The sequence below is a fragment of the Bufo gargarizans genome, chromosome 5 (assembly GCF_014858855.1).
Source record: "Bufo gargarizans isolate SCDJY-AF-19 chromosome 5, ASM1485885v1, whole genome shotgun sequence".
Taxonomy (NCBI): domain Eukaryota; kingdom Metazoa; phylum Chordata; class Amphibia; order Anura; family Bufonidae; genus Bufo; species Bufo gargarizans.
Window position 1 is genome coordinate 299,516,112 of NC_058084.1, and position 21,593 is coordinate 299,537,704.

Below are 21,593 nucleotides of genomic sequence, written 5' to 3' on the forward strand. Positions count from 1 at the left end.
AATTTGAGGCCTAGTATTTAGGCGCTGGGTCACCGGTATGGATTTAGTGACAGAATTAGACTTGGAAATGCACAGAAGCGTGTGTGTGAAGTTATTCTGAATGACCCTATGTGCACCTTCAATATTATATACCCTTTTAGGGATAGATTTCAAATAGCTCTGATATAGCAGAAACCACTAAATTATGAAATTGCTAAATTGGGAATTGTACTTCAACCCAGAACAAAAAATGTGCTTTGACGGACACTAAATATCTTGCCCAGCAACAACAGTACAGCGGTGGGTAACGAGAGATTTAGAGGGATTTAAATTTGAGGCCTAGTATTTAGGCGCTGGGTCACCGGTATGGATTTAGTGACAGAATTAGACTTGGAAATGCACAGAAGCGTGTGTGTGAAGTTATTCTGAATGACCCTATGTGCACCTTCAATATTATATACCCTTTTAGGGATAGATTTCAAATAGCTCTGATATAGCAGAAACCACTAAATTATGAAATTGCTAAATTGGGAATTGTACTTCAACCCAGAACAAAAAATGTGCTTTGACGGACACTAAATATCTTGCCCAGCAACAACAGTACAGCGGTGGGTAACGAGAGATTTAGAGGGATTTAAATTTGAGGCCTAGTATTTAGGCGCTGGGTCACCGGTATGGATTTAGTGACAGAATTAGACTTGGAAATGCACAGAAGCGTGTGTGTGAAGTTATTCTGAATGACCCAATGTGCACCTTCAATATTATATACCCTTTTAGGGATAGATTTCAAATAGCTCTGATATAGCAGAAACCACTAAATTATGAAATTGCTAAATTGGGAATTGTACTTCAACCCAGAACAAAAAATGTGCTTTGACGGACACTAAATATCTTGCCCAGCAACAACAGTACAGCGGTAACGAGAGATTTAGAGGGATTTAAATTTGAGGCCTAGTATTTAGGCGCTGGGTGACAGGTATGGGTTTAGTGACAGAATTAGACTTGGAAATACACAGTAGCGGGTGTGTGTGAAGTTATTCTGAATGACCCAATGTGCACCTTCAATATTATATACCCTTTTAGGGATAGATTCCAAATAGCTCTGATATAGCAGGAACCACTAAATTATGAAATTGCTAAATTGGGAATTGTACTTCAACCCAGAACAAAAAATGTGCTTTGACGGACACTAAATATCTTGCCCAGCAACAACAGTACAGCGGTAACGAGAGATTTAGAGGGATTTAAATTTGAGGCCTAGTATTTAGGCGCTGGGTGACAGGTATGGGTTTAGTGACAGAATTAGACTTGGAAATACACAGTAGCGGGTGTGTGTGAAGTTATTCTGAATGACCCAATGTGCACCTTCAATATTATATACCCTTTTTGGGATAGATTTCAAATAGCTCTGATATAGCAGGAACCACTAAATTATGAAATTGCTAAATTGGGAATTGTATTTCAACCCAGAACAAGAAATGTGCTTGAACGGACACTAAATAACTCGCCCAGCTACAGCACTAGGGACAGATTTAGCTGGATATAAATTTGAGGCCTAGTATTTAGGCGCTGGGTGACCGGTATGGATTTAGTGACAGAATTAGACTGGGATATGGCCAAAAAATAAACAGACTATTGCTGGTTAAATGCACTTGGTGTGACAGCTTCACCCTGATGTAGGCTTTAGCCAAAAAACAACCACACCATTGAGGGTTAAATGCACTTGGTGACAGGCGCAGCTTGCCCCTGATTTTGTATATGGCCAAAAAATGAACAGACTATTGCTGGTTAAATGCACTTGGTGTGACAGCTTCACCCTGATGTAGGCTTTAGCCAAAAAACAACCACACCATTGAGGGTTAAATGCACTTGGTGACAGGCGCAGCTTGCCCCTGATTTTGTATATGGCCAAAAAATGAACAGACTATTGCTGGTTAAATGCACTTGGTGTCACAGCTTCACCCTGATGTAGGCTTTAGCCAAAAAACAACCACACCATTGAGGGTTAAATGCACTTGGTGACAGGCGCAGCTTGCCCCTGATTTTGTATATGGCCAAAAAATGAACAGACTATTGCTGGTTAAATGCACTTGGTGTGACAGCTTCACCCTGATGTAGGCTTTAGCCAAAAAACAACCACACCATTGAGGGTTAAATGCACTTGGTCGCAGCTTGTGCTGGCGCACCACAAGACACAAAATGGCCGCCGATCACCCCAGAAAAATGAGACTGACAAACGGTCTGTGCAGCCTAAAAACAGTGAGCAATTGAGGATCAGCAGCTCAATGATCCACAGCTGCAGATCGATCAGTTAATCAAGTCCTTTGGAGGAGTTAATCTGCCTAATCTCGCCCTACTGTCGCAGCCGCAACCTCTCCCTACGCTAATCAGAGCAGAGTGACGGGCGGCGCTATGTGACTCCAGCTTAAATAGAGGCTGGGTCACATGGTGCTCTGGCCAATCACAGCCATGCCAATAGTAGGCATGGCTGTGATGGCCTCTTGGGGCAAGTAGTATGACGCTTGTTGATTGGCTGCTTTGCAGCCTTTCAAAAAGCGCCAAGAAAGCGTCACAAAAGCGCCAAGAAAGCGACGAACACCGAACCCGAACCCGGACTTTTACGAAAATGTCCGGGTTCGGGTCCGTGTCACGGACACCCCAAAATTCGGTACGAACCCGAACTATACAGTTCGAGTTCGCTCATCCCTAAGGATGAGCCATATTTAAAAAAAAAAACACTGTGTGCTGTTTGATAAATTTGGTGACAATTGATGATAAAGTCCCTCCATAATTTCTGTAGAGCTGCATCTTTCCATCAGAAATCTCTTTTCAAACAATGCACCATTTATTTCTTATAAGATTCAGTTCCCTAATTCACTTTAACAGTATGCAAGCAACAGACCGTAGCAAAAAGCCTTGAAACGTTGTCCTCACCAGGAAACAGCCCTTACCTCACCGTTTTTTTTTTTTTGCCTTCCTCTGGATCAACTTGCAGAATAACAGGCCGAACTGGATGGACAAATGTATTTTCTCGGCCTTAAATACTATGTTAATATGTGACCTGAACCAGCAAGTTTGTGGTATCATTTGAAAAAACATGTTTGAATCAGGCATCCATTAAATTAAAGGCCATTAATTGAGGCTGACACCACATAGTAACGAAACGTTTCAAACACTTGTCAGCTCAGGGAGAGATTGCTGTGATGCGGTGTTAAAAAATAAAATCTACACTTCTAAATACTAAATACTACAGATATAAAATTGTAGTGTCGATTTCACATGATGGCAGTATTTGCAGCATACATTTTTGTACTACAGAGATTTAAATTCTATTTAGTTTTCTATTTATTTAACTTTTCACTTTATAAGACACACTCCCCCACCCAAAAAAATGGGGGGGAGAAAGTCAGTGCATCTTATAAAGCAAATGTGTCAAAATCATGGTGGCTGACTAATTGTAGAAGATATTTGGGGTGGGTCACAGTGACAAGCTGTAGTTCCAAGCTGGCGGCTGGGGCAATGAGATATTCTGTAGTGTGGGTGGGCAGCAGTGAGGCATACTGTAGTGCGGGCAGGGTGGGCAGCTGCAGCAGTGAAGCATTCAGTGAATTTGAATGCCGCCAGCGAGCACTTCCTTGATTCACAGCCAGGGTCCATTCCAGAGGAGGCGAGACGATTGTTGATGATCGCCGGCGGGAAATGCTGCTACGACACATCCACCAATCAGCTTACTCCCGCGTTACTGTCTTCTATGCTATCCAGTGGAACATCCCCACCTCTAGTTCCTGGGTGAGCGACAGCCAGGATATGAAAGGGCTCTCAGGGGCAGACCTGGACATTAAATATGTATTAAATTTAACTTTAACCCCACTTATCTATATAAATGAACCCATGTACTGCAGTACATGGATGTATTCTTAAGGATAAGAGGGGTTCTAGTCATATTTAATATAAACACTATTGAGGGACTGAACCATAATTGGTGTTTATTGGTACAGTAGGTGTTTTTTTTAAATTAAATTTGACTATAACCCCCCTCATCCTTAAGAATGCATCCCTGTACTGCAGGACCTGGACACATTCTTAAGGATGAGGGTAAATATAGTCAAATAACATAACAGTCCATCATCCACAGATCCCCCCATAACATTGCATCATCTAAGATCCCCCATAACAGTGCCCCATCTGCAGACCCCCCATACCAGTGAATCATCTGTAAATTCCCCCATAAAAGTGTGTCATATGCAAATCCCACATAACAGTGCATCATTTACAGATTTCCCCATCACAGTGCATCATCTACAGCCCCCCCATAACATTACATCATTTGCAGATCCCCAATAATAGTGCATCATCTGCAGAACCCTCCATGACAGTGCATCATTCACTGATTTCCTCCATAACAGTGCATCAGTAGCAGATGCCCCAATACAGACCATCCATAACCATTTTTAAATATTATTCTTTTATTTTATAAAAAAAATTGGGGGGAAATTGCTGGATGATTGTAGACCCCCTTTTGATGTACAGACCGAATTACATCAATTATCCATTCAGTGGAACTTTTTTTGTGAAACAACTTTTTTGGGGAAAATTGATGGGTGATTGTAGACCTTATTTTGATGTACAGACTGAATAACGCCGATTACCCTTTCAGTTGTGAATTTTTTAGTGAAACAGCCTTTTTTGGGAAAATTTATGGGTGATTGTAGATCTTCTTTTTCTGTACAGACCAAATTACGTTGATTAGCCATTCAGTTGTGAATTTTTTTGTGAATCAGCCTTTTTTGGGAAAATTGATGGGTGATTGTAGACCATCTTTTGCTGTACAAACCGAATTACATAGATTAGCCATTCAGTGGTGAAATTTTTTGTGAAATAGTTTTTTTTTTGTGAAAATTGATTTGTGATTGTAGACCTCCTTTTTCTATAAAGACCAAATTATGTCGATTAGCCATTCATTGGTGAAATTTTTTTGTGAAACAGCCTTTAAGGGGAAAATTGATGGGTGATTGTAGACTTTCTTCTGTATGAACCAAATTATGTTGATTAGCCATTCAGTGATTACATTTGTTTACGATGCAGCCTTTTTTGGGAAAATTGGTCGATAGCTGTAACTATGGTCAAAGACAATATATGTCATTTACGGCCCACTGGGTAAATGTGTCCTCAGCCTCCACTGCAGGGACAATTTACAGTGCCCCTTCAGCATACTACATGTGCAGGGCACTGCAGTATCATGGTGTTCTACACACTGTTTGCCTGGGTAAACGGAGTCACACAGGGGAGAAACAGCTCTGTGTCCTTCATCAAGAAATCGAATCCTGGTTTTCTCAGCGACAACTGAAAATCGGAACCATGGTGACCAACAACGGGAAGAACATGATGTCGGCGCTGCGTCAAGGAGGGCATGCGTGTTTAATCTGGTTGTCAAGCGGTTCCTGAAGTCTTCCAGTCATCTGCAAGACACCCTAAAAATGGCCAGGAAACTTTGCATGCACTTGAGCCACTCGTACACTGCAAAGCACACCCTCCATGAGCTGCAACGGCTGAACGGCATCCTCCAACATAGTCTGATATGCAACATTTCCACCCGTTAGAATTCCACCCTCCATATGTTGGACTGTCTATGCGAACAGAGAAAGGCCATAAACAATTTCTTGATGTTCCAAGTAGACAGGAGTACTCCCCTATGTAACTTCGATGTCAGCAAGTGGCAGCTCATACATGACACCTGCCATTTTCTCAGGCCTTTTGAGGAGGCCAAGTTATTTGTCAGTCGCTACTGGTTGAACAACGTCATTCCACTGCTTCATGTCTTGAAACAGATGCTGGTAAATCTGGCTGGTCTGGGGACTGGAGATATGGAGCCTAGATCTCATGGCCACATGAGCTTTGTGGGGGCTGAACATAAGGATGAGAATATTAGAGCACAAACAATGAGTAGCAAAATGGGTGGTTTTTACACACAGGTGACAGGAGAGTAGGAGCAGGAGCAACCAGAGGAGCTACATGAGAAAGATGAGGCAGAGGACCCAGACATACCGTGGCAGTATGTAGTGAAGATGGAGGCAGGGAGTCCCTTTAAGTCACTTGCACAAATTGCCCGATGCATGCTTACTTGCTTGCGTAGTGACAGCCGAATTGTCACCATTCGGCAAATGGATGACTTCTGGCTTTCCACCTTGTTGGACCCTCACTAAATGGGGGCCTATCTTACACCCGCTGAGAGGGAGGACAAACTGAACCTATTATAGAGACATCCAATGTAGTCAGTTGGCCACTGCCTATCTGCGCCATTGTCCATCCTCTTGCAGGTCTGACCGGGGGGCCTCTGCGCTCACCTTCCACTGTCATGGCTGCTGTGGCAGAATAGGGGGGTAGGAGCTATTTCAGCTCCATCAGCAGCAACTTGAGTGTAGAGTTGCTGATGAGCAGCTTTCTTCACCCGCCTAGTGAATAAAGTACTCACCAGCAGCAGCAGCTAGACCTGGAGCAAGACCTGTACCAGCAGGTGGTGGCATACTTTGTTAGCACCCTGCCACCACACATTGAAGATCCGCTGGACTACTGGGCAGCCAAACTGGATTTGTGGCCGCAAGTAGCAGAGTTTGCCCTGTAAAAGCTGTCCTCCCTGGCCAGTAGTGTGGCATCAGAGCAGGTGTTTAGTGCAGCGGGGACCATGGTTACCCCAAGAAGAACTTGCCTGTACACCCAAAATGTGGAGAGGCTGACCTTTGTCAAGATGAACTAGGAGTGGATCAGCCAGGATTTCCACCCACCAATGCCTGATGCATCAGACTAGATCATCCTTGGTGCCACACCAGCACTTTGAGAAAAGAGACCGGTTTATTCTGATGCTGCCACCAACCTGATGCCACACATCTGATTCCGAGTGCTCCTTCTTTCACCCATCATCTTAAGCTGGTACTCTTATTGCCACCCACCTTCCCACTCTGTCACTGGGTCACTCTGTGGTCTCCTGATGCTACTGCCACCTCAACACTATGTCACCTTGCCACTCTGTGACCTCCTGATGCTGCTGCTGCCACCTCCACACTGTCATTGTGACATTCTGGGGCCTCCTCATGCTGCTTCTACCTCACCATTATGTCATAGGGCCACTCTGTGGACTTCTCATGTTGTTCCCACCCTTCCCACTTCATGACTATTTTGCCTTTTGGCCTGGCTGACATTATCACTTATTTGACACTTCTGATTTGTCAGAAGGAAGGAAAAATAAGACGTCCAACGGATCCTGTCTGTCTAGCAGCTGTAAGGCCTGTATGGTCCCATCAGAATTGGCTTGTGATTTGGTAGCCAAAAGCAGGAGTGGGTACAAAACACAGAAGATATGCAAATATTCCATTCATGTGTTATCTCTGTTTTGGATCTACTTCTGTTTTTTTTTTGGGCATTAGTAATAGGGATGAGCGAACTCGAACTGTATAGTTCGGGTTCGTACCGAATTTTGGGGTGTCCATGACACGGACCCGAACCCGGACATTTTCGTAAAAGTCCGGGTTCGGGTTCGGTGTTCGTCGCTTTCTTGGCGCTTTTGTGACGCTTTCTTGGCACTTTTTGAAAGGCTGCAAAGCAGCCAATCAACAAGCGTCATACTACTTGCCCCAAGAGGCCATCACAGCCATGCCTACTATTGGCATGGCTGTGATTGGCCAGAGCACCATGTGACCCAGCCTCTATTTAAGCTGGAGTCACATAGCGCCGCCCGTCACTCTGCTCTGATTAGCGTAGGGAGAGGTTGCGGCTACGACAGTAGGGCGAGATTAGGCAGATTAACTCCTCCAAAGGACTTGATTATTGAACGATCTGCAGCTGTAGGTCAGTAAGCTGCTGATACTCAATTGCTCACTGTTTTTAGGCTGCCCAGACCGTTTGTCAGTCATTTTTTTCTGGGGTGATCGGCGGCCATTTTGTGTCTTGTGGTGCGCCAGCACAAGCTGCGACCAAGTGCATTTAACCCTCAATGGTGTAGTTGTTTTTTGGCTAAAGCCTAAATCAGGGTGAAGCTGTCACACCAAGTGCATTTAACCAGCAATAGTCTGTTTATTTTTTGGCCATATACTACATCAGGGGCAAGCTGCGCCTGTCACCAAGTGCATTTAACCCTCAATGGTGTGGTTGTTTTTTGGCTAAAGCCTACATCATGGTGAAGCTGTCACATCAAGTGCATTTAACCAGCAATAGTCTGTTTATTTTTTGGCCATATACTACATCAGGGGCAAGCTGCGCCTGTCACCAAGTGCATTTAACCCTCAATGGTGTGGTTGTTTTTTGGCTAAAGCCTACATCAGGGTGAAGCTGTCACACCAAGTGCATTTAACCAGCAATAGTCTGTTTATGTTTTGGCCATATACTACATCAGGGGCAAGCTGCACCTGTAACCAAGTGCATTTAACCCTCAATGGTGTGGTTGCTTTTTGGCTAAAGACTACATCAGGGTGAAGCTGTCACACCAAGTGCATTTAACCAGCAATAGTCTGTTTATTTTTTGGCCATATACTACATCAGGGGCAAGCTGCGCCTGTCACCAAGTGCATTTAACCCTCAATGGTGTGGTTGTTTTTTGGCTAAAGCCTACATCAGGGTGAAGCTGTCACACCAAGTGCATTTAACCAGCAATAGTCTGTTTATTTTTTGGCCATATACTACATCAGGGGCAAGCTGCGCCCGTCACCAAGTGCATTTAACCCTCAGTAGTGTGGTTGGTCAAGCTGTCACACCAAGTGCATTTAACCAGCAATAGTCTGTTCATTTTTTGGCCATATACTACATCAGGGGCAAGCTGCGCCTGTCACCAAGTGCATTTAACCCTCAGTAGTGTGGTTGGTCAAGCTGTCACACCAAGTGCATTCAACCAGCAATAGTGTGGTTATTTTTTGGCCATATCCCAGTCTAATTCTGTCAGTAAATCCATACCGGTCACCCAGCGCCTAAATACTAGGCCTCAAATTTATATCCCGTTAAATCTGTCTTTACCGCTGTACTGTTCTGGCTGGGCAAGTTATTTAGTGTCCGTCAAAGCACATTTTTTGTTCTGGGTTGAAATACAATTCCCAATTTAGCAATTTCCTAATTTAGTGGTTTCTGCTGTATCAGAGCTATTTGAAATCTATCCCTAAAAGGGTATATAATATTCAAGTTGCACATAGGGTCATTCAGAATAACTTCACACACACGCTACTGTGCATTTCCAAGTCTAATTCTGTCAGTAAATCTATACCTGTCACCCAGCGCCTAAATACTAGGCCTCAAATTTATATCCCGCTAAATCTGTCGTTACTGGTGTACTGTTCTGGCTGGGCAAGTTATTTAGTGTCCGTCAAAGCACATTTTTTGTTCTGGGTTGAAATACAATTCCCAATTTAGCAATTTCATAATTTAGTGGTTTCTGCTGTATCAGGCCAACTTTAAATACATCCCTAAAAGGGTATATAATATTCAAGGTGCACATAGGGTAATTCAGAATAACTTCACACACACGCTACTGTGCATTTCCAAGTCTAATTCTGTCAGTAAATCTATACCTGTCACCCAGCGCCTAAATACTAGGCCTCAAATTTATATTCAGCTGAATTTGAATACAATACATTGGGCCAAATAATATTTTTGTTGTTCTGGTGAACGATAACAATGAGGAAAACAACTAGTAAGGGACGCGGACGTGGACATGGTCGTGGTGGTGTTAGTGGACCCTCTGGTGCTGGGAGAGGACGTGGCCGTTCTGCCACATCCACACGTCCTAGTGTACCAACTACCTCAGGTCCCAGTAGCCGCCAGAATTTACAGCGATATATGGTGGGGCCCAATGCCGTTCTAAGGATGTTAAGGCCTGAGCAGGTACAGGCATTAGTCAATTGGGTGGCCAACAGTGGATCCAGCACGTTCACATTATCTCCCACCCAGTCTTCTGCAGAAAGCGCACAGATGGCGCCTGAAAACCAACCCCATCAGTCTGTCACATCACCCCCATGTATATCAGGGAAACTGTCTGAGCCTCAAGTTATGCAGCAGTCTCTTATGCTGTTTGAAGACTCTGCTGGCAGGGTTTCCCAAGGGCATCCACCTAGCCCTTCCCCAGCGGTGGAAGACATAGACTGCAATGACGCACAACCACTTATGTTTCCTGATGATGAGGACATGGGAATACCACCTCAGCATGTCTCTGATGATGACGAAACACAGGTGCCAACTGCTGCGTCTTTCTGCAGTGTGCAGACTGAACAGGAGGTCAGGGATAAAGACTGGGTGGAAGACGATGCAGGGGACGATGAGGTCCTAGACCCCAAATGGAATGAAGGTCGTGCCACTAACTTTCACAGTTCAGAGGAAGAGGCAGTGGTGAGACCGAGCCAACAGCGTAGCAAAAGAGGGAGCAGTGGGCAAAAGCAGAACACCCGCCGCCAAGAGACTCCGCCTGCTACTGACCGCCACCATCTTGGACCGAGCACCCCAAAGGCAGCTATAAGGAGTTCCCTGGCATGGCACTTCTTCAAACAATGTGCTGACGACAAGACCCGAGTGGTTTGCACGCTGTGCCATCAGAGCCTGAAGCGAGGCATTAACGTTCTGAACCATAGCACAACCTGCATGACCAGGCACCTGCATGCAAAGCATGAACTGCAGTGGAGTAAACACCTTAAAAACAAGGAAGTCGCTCAGGCTCCCCCGCTACCTCTTATGCTGCTTCCGCCTCGGCCTCTTCTGCTGCTGCCGCCTCGGCCTCTTCCTCCGCCTCTGGAGGAACGTTGGCACCTGCCGCCCAGCAAACAGGGAATGTACCACCAACACCACCACCTCCGTCACCAAGCATCTCAACCATGTCACACGGCAGCCTTCAGCTCTCCATCTCACAAACATTTGAGAGAAAGCGTAAATTCCCACCTAGCCATCCTCGATCCCTGGCCCTGAATGCCAGCATTTCTAAACTACTGGCCTATGAAATGCTGTCATTTAGGCTGGTGGACACAGACAGCTTCAAACAGCTCATGTCGCTTGCTGTCCCACAGTATGTTGTTCCCAGCCGCCACTACTTCTCCAAGAGAGCCGTGCCTTCCCTGCACAACCAAGTATCCGATAAAATCAAGTGTGCACTGCGCAACGCCATCTGTAGCAAGGTCCACCTAACCACAGATACGTGGACCAGTAAGCACGGCCAGGGACGCTATATCTCCCTAACTGCACACTGGGTAAATGTAGTGGCAGCTGGGCCCCAGGCGGAGAGCTGTTTGGCGCACGTCCTTCCGCCGCCAAGGATCGCAGGGCAACATTCTTTGCCTCCTGTTGCCACCTCCTCCTTCTCGGCTTCCTCCTCCTTTTCTTCCACCTGCTCATCCAGTCAGCCACACACCTTCACCACCAACTTCAGCACAGCCCGGGGTAAACGTCAGCAGGCTATTCTGAAACTCATATGTTTGGGGGACAGGCCCCACACCGCACAGGAGTTGTGGCGGGGTATAGAACAACAGACCGACGAGTGGTTGCTGCCGGTGAGCCTCAAGCCCGGCCTGGTGGTGTGCGATAATGGGCGAAATCTCGTTGCAGCTCTGGGACTAGCCGGTTTGACGCACATCCCTTGCCTGGCGCATGTGCTGAATTTGGTGGTGCAGAAGTTCATTCACAACTACCCCGAAATGTCAGAGCTGCTGCATAAAGTGCGTGCCGTCTGTTCGCGCTTCCGGCGTTCACATCCTGCCGCTGCTCTCCTGTCTGCGCTACAGCGTAACTTCGGCCTTCCCGCTCACCGCCTCATATGCGACGTGCCCACCAGGTGGAACTCCACCTTGCACATGCTGGACAGACTGTGCGAGCAGCAGCAGGCCATAGTGGAGTTTCATCTGCAGCATGCACGGGTCAGTCGCACTGCAGAACAGCACCACTTCACCACCAATGACTGGGCCTCCATGCGAGACCTGTGTGCCCTGTTGCGCTGTTTCAAGTACTCCACCTACATGGCCAGTGGCGATGACGCCGTTATCAGCGTTACAATACCACTTCTATGTCTCCTTGAGAAAACACTTAGGGCGATGATGGAAGAGGAGGTGGCCCACGAGGAGGAGGAGGAGGAAGAGGGGTAATTTTTAGCACTTTCAGGCCAGTCTCTTCGAAGTGACTCAGAGGGAGGTTTTTTGCAACAGCAGAGGCCAGGTACAAATGTGGCCAGCCAGGGCCCACTACTGGAGGACGAGGAGGACGAGGATGAGGAGGAGGAGGACGAGGATGAGGAGGAGGTGGAGGAGGATGAGGATAAAGCATGGTCACAGCGGGGTGGCACCCAACGCAGCTCGGGCCCATCACTGGTGCGTGGCTGGGGGGAAAGGCAGGACGATGACGATACGCCTCCCACAGAGGACAGCTTGTCCTTACCCCTGGGCAGCCTGGCACACATGAGCGACTACATGCTGCAGTGCCTGCGCAACGACAGCAGAGTTGCCCACATTTTAACGTGTGCGGACTACTGGGTTGCCACCCTGCTGGATCCACGCACAAGACAATGTGCCCACCTTACTTCCTGCACTGGAGCGTGATAGGAAGATGCGCGAGTACAAGCGCACGTTGGTAGACGCGCTACTTAGAGCATTCCCAAATGTCACAGGGGAACAAGTGGAAGCCGAAGGCCAAGGCAGAGGAGGAGCAAGAGGTCGCCAAGGCAGCTGTGTCACGGCCAGCTCCTCTGAGGGCAGGGTTAGCATGGCAGAGATGTGGAAAAGTTTTGTCAACACGCCACAGCTAACTGCACCACCACCTGATACGCAACATGTTAGCAGGAGGCAACATTTCACTAACATGGTGGAACAGTACGTGTGCACACCCCTCCACGTACTGACTGATGGTTCGGCCCCATTCAACTTCTGGGTCTCTAAATTGTCCACGTGGCCAGAGCTAGCCTTTTATGCCTTGGAGGTGCTGGCCTGCCCGGCGGCCAGCGTTTTGTCTGAACGTGTATTCAGCACGGCAGGGGGCGTCATTACAGACAAACGCAGCCGCCTGTCTACTGCCAATGTGGACAAGCTGACGTTCATAAAAATGAACCAGGCATGGATCCCACAGGACCTGTCCGTCCCTTGTCCAGATTAGACATTAACTACCTCCCCTTAACCATATATTATTGTACTCCAGGGCACATCCTCATTCAATCCTATTTTTATTTTCATTTTACCATTATATTGCGAGGCTACCCAAAGTTGAATGAACCTCTCCTCTGTCTGGGTGCCGGGGCCTAAATATATGCCAATGGACTGTTCCGATGTTGGGTGACGTGAAGCCTGATTCTCTGCTATGACATGCAGACTAATTCTCTGCTGACATGAAGCCAGATCCTCTGTTACGGGACCTCTCTCCTCTGCCTGGGTGCTGGGCCTAAATTTATGAAAATGGACTGTTGCAGTGGTGGGTGACGTGAAGCCTGATTCTCTGCTATGATATGAAGACTGATTCTCTGCTGACATGAAGCCAGATTGTCTGTTACGGGACCTCTCTCCTCTGCCTGGGTGCTGGGCCTAAATATCTGACAATGGACTGTTGCATTGGTGGCTGACGTGAAGCCTGATTCTCTGCTATGATATGAAGACTGATTCTCTGCTGACATGAAGCCAGATTGTCTGTTACGGGACCTCTCTCCTCTGCCTGGGTGCTGGGCCTAAATTTATGAAAATGGACTGTTGCAGTGGTGGGTGACGTGAAGCCTGATTCTCTGCTATGATATGAAGACTGATTCTCTGCTGACATGAAGCCAGATTGTATGTTACGGGACCTCTCTCCTCTGCCTGGGTGCTGGGCCTAAATATCTGACAATGGACTGTTGCATTGGTGGCTGACGTGAAGCCTGATTCTCTGCTATGATATGAAGACTGATTCTCTGCTGACATGAAGCCAGATTGTCTGTTACGGGACCTCTCTCCTCTGCCTGGGTGCTGGGCCTAAATTTATGAAAATGGACTGTTGCAGTGGTGGGTGACGTGAAGCCTGATTCTCTGCTATGATATGAAGACTGATTCTCTGCTGACATGAAGCCAGATTGTCTGTTACGGGACCTCTCTACTCTGCCTGGGTGCTGGGCCTAAATTTATGAAAATGGACTGTTGCAGTGGTGGGTGACGTGAAGCCTGATTCTCTGCTATGATATGAAGACTGGTTCTCTGCTGACATGAAGCCAGATTGTCTGTTACGGGCCCTCTCTACTCTGCCTGGGTGCTGGGCCTAAATATCTGACAATGGACTGTTGCATTGGTGGCTGACGTGAAGCCTGATTCTCTGCTATGATATGAAGACTGATTCTCTGCTGACATGAAGCCAGATTGTCTGTTATGGGACCTCTCTACTCTGCCTGGGTGCTGGGCCTAAATATCTGACAATGGACTGTTGCATTGGTGGCTGACGTGAAGCCTGATTCTCTGCTATGATATGAAGACTGATTCTCTGCTGACATGAAGCCAGATTGTCTGTTATGGGACCTCTCTACTCTGCCTGGGTGCTGGGCCTAAATATCTGACAATGGACTGTTGCATTGGTGGCTGACGTGAAGCCTTATTCTCTGCTATGATATGAAAACTGATTCTCTGCTGACATGAAGCCAGATTGTCTGTTACGGGACCTCTCTCCTCTGCCTGGGTGCTGGGCCTAAATATCTGACAATGGACTGTTGCATTGGTGGCTGACGTGAAGCCTGATTCTCTGCTATGATATGAAGACTGATTCTCTTCTGACATGAAGCCAGATTGTCTGTTATGGGACCTCTCTCCTCTGCCTGGGCCTAAATTTATGAAAATGGACTGTTGCAGTGGTGGGTGACGTGAAGCCTGATTCTCTGCTATGATATGAAGACTGATTCTCTGCTGACATGAAGCCAGATTGTCTGTTACGGGACCTCTCTCCTCTGCCTGGGTGCTGGGCCTAAATATCTGACAATGGACTGTTGCATTGGTGGCTGACGTGAAGCCTGATTCTCTGCTATGATATGAAGACTGATTCTCTGCTGACATGAAGCCAGATTGTCTGTTTTGGGACCTCTCTCCTCTGCCTGGGTGCTGGGCCTAAATATCTGACAATGGACTGTTGCATTGGTGGCTGACGTGAAGCCTGATTCTCTGCTATGATATGAAGACTGATTCTCTGCTGACATGAAGCCAGATTGTCTGTTATGGGACCTCTCTCCTCTGCCTGGGTGCTGGGCCTAAATTTATGAAAATGGACTGTTGCAGTGGTGGATGTCGTGAAGCCTGATTCTCTGCTATGACATGAAGACTGATTCTCTGCTGACATGAAGCCAGATTGTCTGTTACGGGACCTCTCTCCTCTGCCTGGGTGCTGGGCCTAAATTTATGAAAATGGACTGTTGCAGTGGTGGCTGACGTGAAGCCTGATTCTCTGCTATGATATGAAGACTGATTCTCTGCTGACATGATGCCAGATTGTCTGTTACAGGACCTCTCTCCTCTGCCTGGGTGCTGGGCCTAAATTTATGAAAATGGACTGTTGCAGTGGTGGGTGATGTGAAGCCTGATTCTCTGCTATGACATGAAGGCTGATTCTCTGCTGACATGAAGCCAGATTGTCTGTTCCGGGACCTCTCTCCTCTGCCTGGGTGCTGGGCCTAAATTTATGAAAATGGACTGTTACAGTGGTGGGTGACGTGAAGCCTGATTCTCTGCTGTGACATGAAGACTGATTCTCTGCTGACATGAAGCCAGATTGTCTGTTATGGGACCTCTCTCCTCTGCCTGGGTGCTGGGCCTAAATATCTGACAATGGACTGTTGCATTGGTGGCTGACGTGAAGCCTGATTCTCTGCTATGACATGAAGACTGATTCTCTGCTGACATGAAGCCAGATTCTCTGTTATGGGACCTCTCTCCTCTGCCTGGGTGCCGGGGCCTAAATATCTGAGAATGGACTGTTCCAGTGGTGGGTGACGTGAAGCCAGATTCTCTGCTATGGGACCTCTCTCCAATTGATTTTGGTTAATTTTTATTTATTTAATTTTTATTTTAATTAATTTCCCTATCCACATTTGTTTGCAGGGGATTTACCTACATGTTGCTGCCTTTTGCAGCCCTCTAGCCCTTTTTTTGGGCTGTTTTACAGCCTTTTTAGTGCCGAAAAGTTCGGGTCCCCATTGACTTCAATGGGGTTCGGGTTCGGGACGTAGTTCGGATCGGGTTCGGATCCCGAACCTGAACATTTTCGGGAAGTTCGGCCGAACTTCTCGAACCCGAACATCCAGGTGTCCGCTCAACTCTAATTAGCAATACTGAGGGATTACTGACTAAATGTGAAGACGAATGCTCCACAGACAGGATCCCTTCTTTTGTGGGTTATTGTTCTGACAAATTAGAGAAAGGGCAAAATAATCATTGACGTTGACACAAACTTACTGCCGACACCCTCTCCACTCTGTCGGGGGGCTCTACTTTTATAAGTGTTTAATAGAACAGGTTCTATAGGCATCTATGTGGAAGCAGCTGACAACGGTGTAAAAGGAGTGTGCTTCTTCTTGAAATTAACATCGACCTGTAAGGCTGAGTTCATACTTCAGTTATTTGGTTAGTTTTGGCCCCGTGACTGCTCAAATAAGTGAAGTTTGCATTCATTCTAAGAGCGACGCCTGTCTTCTGCATATCATACTGACTCACAGTATTACTTCACTACCACAGCAGCCTCCCTATGCGTCTTACTGCAAGTCACATAAATTTGTTTTTAATGAAATTCGGCAAACTGTCCGAATCTAATTTTTGAAAAATGTGCTCATTTTTAATCATAATAAACTGCATTCAGGATCATAATTCCTGACAAGTAGGAAAGATGATGAGGCAGAGCTTTAGCTCAGTGTTGTGAAGTAACTTGTCCTTCTGTGTGAAAAGGACAGGTTTTATGTGTACTAATAGGACGGTGGTCATTTTATTTCTCCTAATGATTGCTCCATAGTCACAAAAAAAGGCATTATAACTAATGGAGAACTCCTTTCAGCTACCTACTGCCTGTGCTTGTCAGCACTGCACACGGCAGAAGGGAATGAGGGAGCCCGACACCTATGCCCGCGAGTAGGATCAGCAGCACAGACATCGACCGCTGGGATTAACAAAGTATTACAGCCCTGGGTTCTCAGACATGAGAGAAGCCAGCAAGGGGCCAATCAGAATAGTTCCTTGTTGGCAATTGCTCTGATTGGTTTGTCTCCACTCACATAAGCAATTGTCCCATTTGTGTCCCACATGCCCCTGTGCCGCCTTATGCCCCCTGATGCCGCCATGCCCCCTCCCCATTTGGCCTCTCTTGTGGTCTACTGGCAGCTTTGTTTGCCATTAGCAGTGGGTGTCAACTGAAACATACAACTGAGACTCTGCTGCAATAGTTGAGATCAGTGCTAGCGCCGATTCTGACATTTAACCTCTTAGGTGGCAGGGTCAGTAGCTATCCGTGGTATCCATGGGGTTAACAGAGGGTGGGAGCTCTCTCTGTCTCCCATTGGGCTGCCGCACTATGATGGCAGCGGCCCAATGGTTATCATGGCGACCAGACACCTTAGAAAGGCATCCAGGCTTGCCATGTATCTAAGCTTGACAGACCCTGAGGATCTGATCAGGTTTAAGCCTCATTCACAGTGTTCGATCAGAGTCACTTTTTGGGGTTTCCTTTGTGGGAGTACCTCAGGGTCACTTGAAATATGACATGGCACCCAAAAACCATTCCAGCAAAATCTATCCTCCAAAAACAGCATTGTGCTCCTTTCCCTCTGAGCCCTGCCTTGGGCCCAAGAAGAGATTTACAACAACATATGGGGTGTTTCTGTAAACTTGTCACGGATGGTGTTGCAGAAAGCTGGAACTTATAAATAAACATCCGACTGGCTTGATCCCAAACTAAGGAGCATATGGGTGAGCCCTATAAAACCCCTAGATCTCTCCCTGACTGTTATGCTCATGCAAAGGTCTTTATGGTAGACAATTGCATGTCCATGTACCTAATACTATGTGACACCTGAAAACCCTATAAAAGTGTGGGGACACGACCACCGGCTCCCTGCACTTAATACGAACGGAGTCAGGGTCACCTAGAATCAAGCCAGCAAGGAAACACAAATAAAGGAAACAGACTTATCTGAGGAATCAGCAGAAGCAGACTCCAGCAGTGAACACAATCCAGGAAGAATTATAAACCGCAAAGTGAGGCAGTATGGGAGGGAATATAAAGGGAGACAATTAGTGTAAATAGGTGACAGCTGGGAGAAGGAAAGGAGATGACAAAGTGAAACCAAAACAAAGAACGTCATGCAGGTAGAGAAGAACATCTAACAGACCTTCTCACAGAAGTGGCGGTGACAAAACTGTAGAATCAGGGTAATAAATATTAAGGATTGTTTTGCTGTTAACCCTTCCTATGTTACAGGAAAATGGATTAAAATGGAAATTATGCACACAAAAAATAGATTTTTTAAATATCATCTCCATTTTGCTTAAACTCCTGTGGAACACCTGAAGGGTTTACAAAGTTTATAAAATCAGTTTTCAATAAATTGAGGGGTGTGGTTTATAAAATGCATTCATTTTTGGGTGGCTTCTATTATGTAAGCCCATTAAAGTTACTTCTGAACTGAATTGGTCCTGTGGGCATTCACTCTGGTAGACAGGGTAAGCGGACACAGTACAGAGGCAAAAACAAGGTTGTAAACCAAAGTCCAGTGTTTATTCACATATAGCAAGAAAAAAAGCCAAAAGTAAGTGTTCAGCTTTGGTGCCTGTTCACACATACAAAATTCACAATGCAAAAAGACTTCACCTGGTCAGCAGATGATTTTCACCCACAGTGTGCAGCAGGCTTTAGTGGCCTGTTTCCCCAGCCTATGGCTCTCACAAATAGATGTCACAGTGTCTCAAACCACAGACTCCTCAGCTCCTCTGTCATGGAGGATAATCCACACCACCTGAACGCGCTGGCTGGGTTTTTAAATTCCAGCCAACACCCGGCCTGGAACCGTGGGGAAAAGCCACCCACCCACCCTGCTCTTTGGCTGCTCTCAAAAAGAACCGGCCCGGATTGGCTTTACAGTTGCAGTTAATGTACAAGGTTACAGTCTGTTTAGAAAGGATTGTCAAAACCGGAGGGGGGGGGGGGTGGGTTCTGCCTTTATGTAAAGTCCTGTCTAAAACCCACTGTCCAAAGATATAAGTGAGGAACATGAACATGTGGAGTCACTATGGGTAGAAATACATGGAGGCAAAAATAAAAATAAATTACTAATAGGAGTTTATGGTAAACCGCCTAATATATCAGAGTCCACAGAAAATGTACTACTAAATATGTGAAAAACAAATAAAAGCCGCCAAACTAGAGACCGAGAGATTAATTGCCAAAGAGAGCAAAACTAACCCTAAAATGTTCTTCAATTGTATAAATGGTAAAAAGTATAAATCTTAAATTGTCGTCCCTCTACAGGTCAATGAAGGGGGAGTTGCAGAGAGGGAAGAGCAGAAAGCAAAGCTATTAAATATTTTTTTCTCCACTGTAGTCACGGTGGAAAATAAACTGTCAGATGAAATGCAGAATGTAAAAGTAAATTATCCATTAAAAGTGCCCTGTCTGACCCAGAAAGAAGTACAGCGACTTAACAAGATTAAAATAGACAAATTGCCAGGACCTGATGGCATACACCCCTGTATCCTAAGAGAATGAAGTAATGTCATAGCCAGACCCTTATTTCTAACATTTACAGACTCTATACTGACAGGGAGTGTTCCACTGGATTGGTGCATAGCAAATGTGGTGCCAAAACAGACCCCGGAAACTATAGGCCGGTAAGTTTAACATCTGTTGTGAGTAAACTGTTTGAAGGTTTTCTAAGAGATGCTATCTTGGAGGATCTCAATGAAAAATAAGCAAATAAAATCATATCAGCATGGCTTCATGAATGATCGGTCATGTCCAAGTAATTTAATCAGTTTCTATGAGGAGGTAAGTTCTAGACTTGACAGTGGTGAATCAATGGATGTCATATATCTGGACTTCTCCAAAGCATTTGACACTGTACCACATAAAAGGTTAGTATATAAAATGAGAATGCTCGGACAGGGAGAAAATGTCTGTATGTGGGTAAGTAACTGGCTCAATGATAGAAAACAGAGGGTGGTTATTAATGGTACACACTAATGAAGTACCTCAGGGGTCAGTATTGGGCCCTATTCTTTTCAATATATTTATTAATGATCTTGTAGAAGGCTTGCACAGTAAAATGTCAATCTTTTCAGATGACACTAAACAGTGTAAAGTGATTAACACTGAGGAAGACAATATACTGCTACAGATGTATCTGGATAGATTAGAGGCTTGGGCAGAGAATGGCAGATGAGGTTTAACACTGACAAATATAAGGTTATTCACATGGGAAGGAATAATGCGATGTACATACCTAATGGTAAAACACTCGGTAACACTGACATGGAAAAGGACCTAGGAATTTTAATAAACAGCAAACTAAGCAGTAAAATCCAGTGTCAGGCAGCTGCTGCCAAGGCCAATAAGATAATGGGTTGCATCAAAAGGGGCATAGATGCCCGTGATGAGATCATATTCCTACCACTTTACAAATCACTAGTCTGACCAAACATGGAGTACTGTGTACAGTTCTGGGCTCCTGTGAACAAGGCAGACATAGCAGAGCTGGAGAGGGTTCAGAGGAGGGCAATTAAAGTAATAACTGGAATGGGGCAACTACAGTACCCTGAAAGATTATCAACATTAGGGTTATTCACGTTAGAAAAAAAATTACTGAAGGGAGATCTGATTACCATGTATAAATATATCAGGGGGCAGTACAGAGATCTCTCCCATCATCTATTTATCCCTAGGACTGTGAATTTGACGAGGGGACACCCTTTGTGTTTGGAGGAAAGAAGGTTTGTACACAAACATAGAAAAGGATTCTTTACAGTAAGAGGAGCGAGACTATAGAACTCTCTGCCTGAGGTGGTGATGGTGAGTACAATAAAATAATTCAAGAGGGGCTTGGATGTATTTCTGGAGAGTAATAATATTACAGGCTATAGCTATTAGAGAGGGGTCGTTGATCCAGAGATTTATTCTGATTGCTTGATTGGAGTCAGGAAGGCATTTTTTCCCCCTTGGGGAAAATTGGCTTCTACCTCACAATTTTTTTTTTTTTTTTTTTGCCTTCCTCTGGAATAACTTGCAGGATAACAGGCAAAACTGGACGGACAAATGTTGTTTTTTTTACGGCCTTATATACTATGTTACTATGCTACACGTCCTACTGATGTCAGGACACATCTCACTGCCTTAAGGCATGATGAGACAGCAGTCACATGATAAACCGGGAAGTGTGATTCAAGCATGGGAGATAAGAGAAAACTGCAAAAGAGGTAGACTAAAATAAATAAACAAAATAAAAAAATACAAGGAGTACTTCATGAAAATAAACTTTACACGGATAAGTAGTTTATGCATTTCACAATGCATTTGTAATACCACTATGGAGGCATGTGAGAGCCTGGCTGTGAGTTAATTGCACTGTTCAGACACTGTTCACACACCACGGGTAGCTTAGTGGTAGGACCCCATGCATGCTAATGCAGCCAGCCAGT